At 40.8% G+C, this 7886-nt stretch overlaps 1 pseudogene across 1 annotated transcript in view; it reads left to right on the top strand.

The window, feature by feature from the left end:
- LOC308103784 (centrosomal protein of 57 kDa-like) overlaps positions 1–7477 on the top strand; it is a 26554-nt pseudogene extending 19077 nt beyond the window's left edge. Inside the window, exons 2-8 of the transcript in view lie at positions 3573–3647; positions 4140–4229; positions 4478–4482; positions 4622–4744; positions 6153–6257; positions 6740–6884; positions 7196–7477. The product of the transcript in view is annotated as a centrosomal protein of 57 kDa-like (transcript). The remainder of the gene's footprint in view (positions 1–3572; positions 3648–4139; positions 4230–4477; positions 4483–4621; positions 4745–6152; positions 6258–6739; positions 6885–7195) is intronic.
- The last annotated feature ends 409 nt before the right edge of the window (positions 7478–7886 follow it).

Below are 7886 nucleotides of genomic sequence, written 5' to 3'. Positions count from 1 at the left end.
GAGGACCCCCTAGATAGATAGATAGATAGATAGATATATACTTTATTAATCCCGAATGAAATTTGCTTTGCTCAACGGCTCCAGTGCAATACATTCATACAGAGGTCAATAAAAAGAAGCATGGTAAACATTTAAGAAAACATTACACCAATGGGAATGAATGAATGTGAATGATATACAATGTCCTTATCCATAGGATATATAAAGAGCCAAGGAAACAAAAAGTCCCCTTATAGGAAAAGAAAAAGCTCACAAAAGACACTCAAACAAGAGCAGATGAAACGGCAGCCTGCTCACAGGCGCTCGACACTTATCCTATGTGTCAGCATGACTGCAGATCTAGCCTACATTATATTTTGCTTATATAATATAATGTTGACACTATGACAAGCTCTTGTTTCCCCTAACTCCCTAAACTCGTTTAGTTATGTAGGTAATAATAAATAGCCGACATTTAGCAATCGTGTCATTGTTATCCAAGTTATTGCTTATTGCTAGTAATCAGTGGTGGAAAAAGTACTCAATCTTTTTACTTAAGTAAAAGTATCAATACCGCAATACAGAAATACTCTGTTACAACTTGTAAGTAGCCATGCGGTCTTCATTTACTTGTAACTTACAAGTAAATGAAGACCGCATGGCTACTTAAAATTCACGAGAATATGCAAATGAGCCATGCGGTCTTACGCTGTCTGCATGCTAGCCATGTCTTTGCGTAGCCTGGTAAACCCTCCGGAAATGTCATTTCAATTTTGTTTGCACTTTTCCCTTACTGCTTCATTCATCTACATAAACGTTCATATTTCAATATAAAGGGCTGGCCATGGATGTTAGAATTATGTTCGGGCCCTCAGAATTACCCGTATCTTCCGTATTGTTCAATAAAAAGCATTTTAATCCGATTGGTGGCCATTTTCTCATAGAGTTATAACGTATTGGAGTGCAATTCACCTTCCAACCGATAAGGTCGCGATGTTGAAAGCTTATGGAGAAAAATGGCCACCAATCGGATTCAAATGCTTTTTATTGAACAATACGGAATATACGGGTACTTTTGAGGAAACGTACATAATTGCAACATCCATGGCCATCCAAATCTGAACGGGTAAAAAAAAAATGGAGAAAGTGCAAACACCAGGTTGAAGTAAATCCATGACGGTCACCCACTGACTCACTGTTGAGGTTTAATATGGATAAATGTTTTATATATATTTATTAATGCAACATCTATTTTGTTTAAGACTTACAGTAGGCTGCCTTGCCCCACTGGAATACAGTGACTGATATGAATTAATAATATAGCCTACTGGACCATACATAAAATGAAGAATACCTTGTGATGTCAGTGACATTTTATTACAAATGAAAATACAAATAAGAAACAGTGCAGTAACAATACGTTTTCGTATAGCAGCAATTTTGCATGTACAAAATATATTGTCTGTCAGGTGGAAACCTCATTATGTCCAAAACTGTTACTTTTAAGGATAACAATTCTAAAGTAACAAAAGTAGCAGAGCTACAAGTTTTTGTTTAACACTGTAGTATGATCAAGTAGGGTGTTAATTTAGATGAGATTTCTGCCTGACAGCAACAATATAACATAAAATACAACTCTACATTTTGAGGTAGTTTTAGCATGTGCTTTTTAGCTTGTACACATATTGTGCTTTTTAGCTTGTAAATAGTAAAAGTACAAATTATATACTGTACACCTTCCGATGTCAGTGACATTATTAAAAATAAAAATAAACAGTAACAATACGTTTTCGTATAGCAGCAATTTAGCATGTATAAAAAATATTATCTCTTGCCTAAATTCTAAAATAGCAAAAGTAGCAGATCTACAAGCTTTAGAGCTTTTGGATCTTGCTTTTGTGTAACACTGTAGTGATCAAGTAGGGCGTTAATTTAGATATTGTTGTCTGCCTGACAACAATATTATGCATTATATTATATAACATAAAATACAAAGTAATATAAAGTAACCCCTCTATTTGGCCGGTGGGATCCGATCATAGTCCCTTTTTTTCCCCATACCCTTTGGCTGCTTGTTCAGCCTTCCACTCAGCCAGAGTGGAAAAAGATCTTGCCGAGTTGCTGTTATGTGGGGGGAGGTGATGTGGCTGTACAGTAGGCCTAGACTGATATATTATTACTCTATGGAGTACACTCAGGTATTGGGGGATGGGCTCTGTTGTTGTTTACTCTATCAGCAGCGTGGTTTCTCTTGGGACACGGATTGGCTGTCTGTGGATTCGGTTCGGGGAGGCACTGTAGCCGGCTACCACAAACAGCAGATCGGTCATGGATGAACTTCAACCTGGTGTTTGCACTTTCTCCCTTTTTGCTCCATACATCTATATACACGTTCAGATTTCAAAAATAAAGTGCTTAGCTCATGGCCACACATGTTACAATTATGTACGGGCCCTCAATAAGTACCCGTATTTTCCGTATTATTCAATAAAAAGCCACCGATCGGATTAAAATATCCGATCGGTGGCCATTTTCTCATAGAGTTATAATGTACCAGAGTGCAATACACCTGCCAGCCGATAGGGTCACGTAACTGAAAGCATATGAAGAAAATAAGGGGAAAATGGCCACCAATCGGATTAAAATGCTTTTTATTTAACAATTCAGAATATTCGGGTACTTCTGAGGAAACGTACATAATTGTAAAATCCGTAGTCATGGGGTAAGTACTTTATATTTGGAATATGAACGTTCATGTAGATGTACGGACCAAAAAGGGAGAAAGTTTAAATACCAAGTTGAGCTCATCCATGACGGTCGGTCACGATATGACAGTCATGTTTCAGGGCTATAAACTCATACATGATCGGTTTTGCTGTTCTCAAATACATTACCCACAATAAATAAAATACTGGAGCACAGCCTGGGTACTTTGAAGGCAGTAAGATAATCAAAATAGAAAAGATTGTAACTTCCTCTTGCAATGAACAGCCAACTAATTTCCAAATGGACTGCAGGTTATGTAAAAAAAACGAATACAATTACTAGATCATGATGTACCATGGAATGACAAAAGAACAAGCTGACAAAGTGTAAAAATCAATCAAATCAATCTTTATTTTTATTTAATCATTTCTGTGCTGTTTAACCATGCTCCTCCTTCTTCCTCAACTAGGAATGGAGTCTGGGAGTTGGGGGAAAGATTTAACTGGTCAGTGAAACAATAAATACAGGACCGAGATTTGCCGCTGCTGACGGGGGCGGGTCCGGGAGTTGGGGGAAAGATTTAACTGGTCAGTGAACCAGAAAATCCAGCAGGGAGTTAAGGACCACAAGCAGTGACTGCAGGACCATGATTGGCTGCCCAGAAGAGACAAAGAAGTTACTGCAGGCGCCACCGTGCCCCTTGATCCTCACCTTAAGTTTTATACTTTATGAAATAAATCATCTTTATATTGGAAGTCAGAGGAGGTCGGCTAGGGCTGAAACTTTCCCTAAATATGGAGATGACTGATAGCTTGTGTCATCTATTCACTTGAGTGTGAACGTGCTTGTTTTCATGTGAAAGCTGTTAGTTTACCTCTTTCCATAAGTCTTTGCAGCAGTCTTCTCACACACAGCTACACTACAGACTGAGCCTCGGGGATGTACCCTTTGTGACCGGAACGGTATGAGCACACACACCGTATTGTACCACCATTATGTGGTACAATACTTTGTGTACTGTAAAGCGTCCTTGGGTTTCTGAAAGGCGCTATATAAATCCAAGTTATTATTATTATTATTATTATTATGTAGTTGACACATGCCAACCTTCTGTAGCTGACACGTGCCGAAGTGCCAGCTTAAAGGAGTAGTTCACCCAAAAGATGGCTTATTTTCTATCAATTACACACCCCATGAAGCCTTGAATGTTTTTGTTTTTGTCACACAAAATAGCCCATCAACAAGCTCACAACATGTCGCATCGTGATGAGCTTGTAGACGGGCTATTTTCTTTGCTAGTTTTGAAAATGTATTGTATTGTATTATTGTTACCTATAATAACATGCCTAAAATAGGGAGACCTGGTTGAAAGTGGTTAAAGGTGCATTTCCTTGACCCCACCAACATCATTAGTTAATTCATAATACATGTTATGTTTCTCTCTGTCCCTCCAGTCGGTAGGGGGAAGCCACTCGGTCCGAGCCAACGTCCAGTCAGTTCTGTCTCTGCTGAAGCAGCACCAGCCCCAGCTCTGCAACAGCCGGGTTCTGTCTCACAAGCACTGTTGAATTACTCTACAACAGTGGGACACAACTTTGTTGCCCTGATCGTGAGGTACATTGACAAAAACAAAACACAAATATGCAGCATGTAATTACACTGTTTTAGGACCTAAGTAACCAACATTTGAAGCTAACATTGTAGTTTTTTTTATGTCTTCTTGAAAAAAGGAAAATGTCCAGCTTTTTTGACACATACTTGTGCTTGGACCTCTATTGCCCTCTGCTGGTAGAACATGTAAACAACAAGCAGGGTTACACTTGCATTACTAGGAACGACTTTCATTTGCAAGATCAGAACCGATACACACAGTTCTGCTCTGGTAATAGCCAATCTGTGGTAATAGCCACAGATTGGCTGTGCCTGTGACCGACAGTCACAGCCAATCAGACAGCAGCTCCTCCTCCTCGTCTGGCGGCGGTGGGGTGGAGCTTTCAGAGCTTTTGCATGGACTACAGGAAGAGCTCCGACTCCAAATTCGGAGTTTTGTCCGTAACAGGTACACAAACTTCCCTAACCTTCCTGAGAAATGTCCATTGGACAGCTTTCTCGTTCAGGCTCCGGGGAAGAAGGGCATAATTTCACATTTTTATAATTTGATTCAAACCTTATCTGCTACACCTGTTAATTGTGTAAAAGACCTGTGGGAGGAGGATTTGGGGGAGGAGATCGCTGACAGTCTTTGGCGAAAAATCTTGAGTCGGGTTCACACCTCATCGTTGTGCGCCAGACACGGCCTACTCCAGTGTAAAGTTGTCCATCGGGCCCACTGGACGAAAGCTAGGCTCTCAAGAATATTCGATAACATCGACCCCGCCTGTGAAAAATGCCACCAGTCACCTGTAACACATGTACATATGTTTTGGTCATGCGGTTCTCTGAGCACATATTGGACTGAGATTTTTGAAATACTCTTACAGAACTAGCTGGGACACTCATTGAGCCTAACGCCATTAACGCGCTGTTTGGTACCTCCCAACTGCCTCTGTCTAGAACTCAAGCAGACTTGATAGCCTTTGTAACACTGTTGGCAAGACCCCTAATACTCATGAGATGGAAATCGACTACTCCACCCTCCCATACTCAATGGATAAGAGACATTTTTAATAACTTACAACTTGAAAAAATTAGATATACATTGAGAGGCTCTGTTAGAAAATTCCACGACATATGGGATCCCTTCTTGGTTTACGCAGATGGAATTACTTTTCCGGTTATTCCCGATTGAATCTGTTACTTAAAGGGGTGGAGCTAGGGTGAGACCAAAGTGACACTGTGTGTATGTGTGTGTGTGTATGCGTGCGAGTAGTTGTTTTTGGGCTTGCTTTTTGTTTTGTGATGGATTGTTTTATTGTTTCCCCTGTTGCTTTAATGCTGTCTTTTTGTCAAGTTGTTTTGTTTTGTTTTCTTTCCCTCTGTTGAGGTTCCTTCAATGTGAAGGCCTGTACGTTTTCCTTTCCCTTTCCCCCTATAGCACATATCATGAACCGAATACCACTTAATGTGTTATCAATGTGCAGAAAAACCAATAAAACAAAGTTTAAAAATTAACAGTGGGACACAACTTTGTTGCCCTGATCGTGAGGTACATTGACAAAAACAAAACACAAATATGCAGCATGTAATTACACTGTTTTAGGACCTAAGTAACCAACATTTGAAGCTAACATTGTAGGGTTTTTTATGTCTTCTGGAAAAAAGGAAAATGTCCAGCTTTTTTTACACATACTTGTGCTTGGACCTCTATTGCCCTCTGCTGGTAGAACATGTAAACAACAAGCAGGGTTACACTTGCATTACTAGGAACGACTTTCATTTGCAAGATCAGAACCGATACACACAGTTCTGCTCTGGTAATAGCCAATCTGTGGTAATAGCCACAGATTGGCTGTGCCTGTGACCGACAGTCACAGCCAATCAGACAGCAGCTCCTCCTCCTCGTCTGGCGGCGGTGGGGAGGAGCTTTCAGAGCTTCTGCACGGACTACAGGAAGAGCTCCGACTCATGAGCATGTGAGGAGTCTATTGCAGTGTGGCTCTACAGGAGTCTAGCCGTGTGTGTGTGTGTGTGTGTGTGTGTGTGTGTGTGTGTGTGTGTGTGTGTGTGTGTGTGTGTGTGTGTGTGTGTGTGTGTGTGTGTGTGTGTGTGTGTGTGTGTGTGTGTGTGTGTGTGTGTGTGTGTGTGTGTGTGTGTCCGGAGTGGAAACCACTGGACTGATCAAGTCAAATAAATGTTCTTTTATTTTATAATGGCTATGGTCAGGCTGAAACCTTGCCCGAATTTGAATGTCACAGAGGTCTGCCGTCATACATGACTGATATCACAGGCTGGCCACATGAAGTCACATTCGAGTGACACCGTTCCCATTTGAGTCCCGACATCCACGTGATTCTATTTCTTTCTGAGCAGAGTGCACACGCGTCTCGTGTCACTTTCGTATGTTGGTCATGAATGCCAGTAAATTCTACAGAACTGTGTGTGTGTGTGATTGCAGAGAGCAGGACGAGTTGATGAGGCAGGGTGAAGCCAGTGTGTCGGAGCGGGAGAGGAAAGAGCTACAGAGAGACCAAGAGATGCTGCTGCTGAAGATGGAGAAGAAAGGAGAGTAGATTAACAAGCTCTACAGACATAAAACACAGGTATACGTAAATGCATGCATTCACACCAAGATTCTAGATTTGTATTCTTACCTTATATAAGAGTACATTAAAGTAAAATAAGATCATTCTATCATCTGTCATTATGGGTGAAATCGATCTTCAAGGCAATCTCCCGTTGTGAGCTTGAAGATCGGCTATTTTGAAAAAACGTTAATCAAATCCAAGTTTTTCAAATTGATTATTGATTGATTATCTATTTGATATTTTAGATCTATTATTGTATGTGTGTGCAAATACAGTACATACAGTTATGTCTTACCTCATTTCCCTCTTTGTCTCATTGGAACTAGATGAAGAAATTGCGTAGAGAAGCCAGTGGGAGCCAGAGACGGGGCGAGAGGAGCGAGGTGAAGGTGACCACCACGGTGGCCACCAGGGGTCGCTCTGCGGGGACGGTGAAAGTGGTGGCACCAGGCAAGCGGAGCAAGAAGAACCTGAGACTGCTGAGGGACATGAGAGCTCTGCAGAGCTCACTACGGACCTGAACCTCAACACAACAATGGAAACGGTGCAGATTGGTGCTACCTACTTAACCACTACCTATATTACTCGTTCTCCATGTTGGGTCTGGGTCCAAATGCACTCTTACGGGTCTGTAACTCTGAGAGTGTTACAAATGGAACCATTTGTATACTCTCAGAGTTGAATTGACAGTGAGGATTGTACAATGTAAATTGGTGTCCCAGAGATAAGAAATCATATCAAATGGGGGTCTTTGGCCTATGCATATAAAACTGCAGCTCTGTGAAATTCAAAAGGTTGAGAATCACTGACCTATTTCAAACCTGATGTCAACAATCAATTTTAAATATCACTTTTTAACCCTTGCATTGTGTTAGAAAACTGCATCCACTTGTGGTGTTAGCGGGTCAATTTTTGACCTGTGATTTAAATCAGCCCAAAATACTCAAAAAATAAGTATTTTCATAATTTTTTTCTCCCACCTCATAGCTGACTTGTAATGCATTCATATCCATGTAA

Source organism: Gymnoscopelus braueri (genome assembly GCF_963280865.1).
Source record: "Gymnoscopelus braueri genome assembly, chromosome: 16".
Taxonomy (NCBI): domain Eukaryota; kingdom Metazoa; phylum Chordata; class Actinopteri; order Myctophiformes; family Myctophidae; genus Gymnoscopelus; species Gymnoscopelus braueri.
This window is presented reverse-complemented; position numbering and strand designations above follow the sequence as displayed.